This window comes from Merops nubicus, unplaced genomic scaffold (assembly GCF_000691845.1).
Source record: "Merops nubicus isolate BGI_N331 unplaced genomic scaffold, ASM69184v1 scaffold19176, whole genome shotgun sequence".
In the NCBI taxonomy this organism is placed as follows: Eukaryota; Metazoa; Chordata; class Aves; order Coraciiformes; family Meropidae; genus Merops; species Merops nubicus.
This window is the reverse complement of record NW_008613162.1, coordinates 29,113-29,799: the sequence shown is the minus strand read 5'-3', so window position 1 is coordinate 29,799 and position 687 is coordinate 29,113. Positions and strand designations below refer to the sequence as shown.

The 687-nt window shown below is 38.7% G+C and overlaps 1 protein-coding gene across 1 annotated transcript in view; it reads right to left on the bottom strand.

Moving 5' to 3' along the window:
* The window catches only part of PARP8 (poly (ADP-ribose) polymerase family, member 8), a gene marked incomplete at both ends in the record, with an annotated part of 58,710 nt that overhangs the window by 34,739 nt on the left and 23,284 nt on the right, over window positions 1–687 (bottom strand). The window lies entirely within an intron of this gene.

Genomic DNA, 687 nt, shown 5'->3' with positions numbered 1-687 from the left:
ACTCTTTCTGAGTTATAATCAACCCCAAGCTGCAGTCTGTGCTAGGCAATGGTGTGTGGCACAAAATTCAGAATGCATAAGTTTTCTGCTTAGAACACTGCCTGCTCTACTGGGGTTTGGTCTGTTCTCCCACACAGCAAATAACAGGACAAGGAGAAATGGCCACAAGTTGTGCTAGGGGAAGTTTAGATTGGATATTAAGAAAAATTTCTTCACAGTAAGAGTCATAAAGCACTGGGTCAGTCTGCCCAGTGCACCAGCCCTGGAGATACTTAAAATATGTAGATGTGGCGCCTAGGGAAATGGTTTAGTGATGGCCTGGGAGTACTAGGTTAATGGTTGGACTTGATCATTTTGAAGGTCTTTTCCAACCAGAATGATTCTATAATTCTGTCATTCTTCTTTGACCTTTGAAAAGACAAATAATCTTTTGTCATCTTTGATATTCCTTCCTTCTTCCATGTGAGTGATCACCATACTCCTTTTTTTTTTTTATACAAAATTCAGAATGGCAAAATTCATCAAAAAGAATAAATGTTCAAAGAACCATTCAATTCACGTTCACAGAAGGGGTTATCTGTCAACCCTTCAGAAGCACGAAAACATGCTGGAGTAAATAGTCACGTTCCTGCAAAGAAGTGAAATCATAGCCTGATTTTACATACATTTATGAGTATGAATAACTAG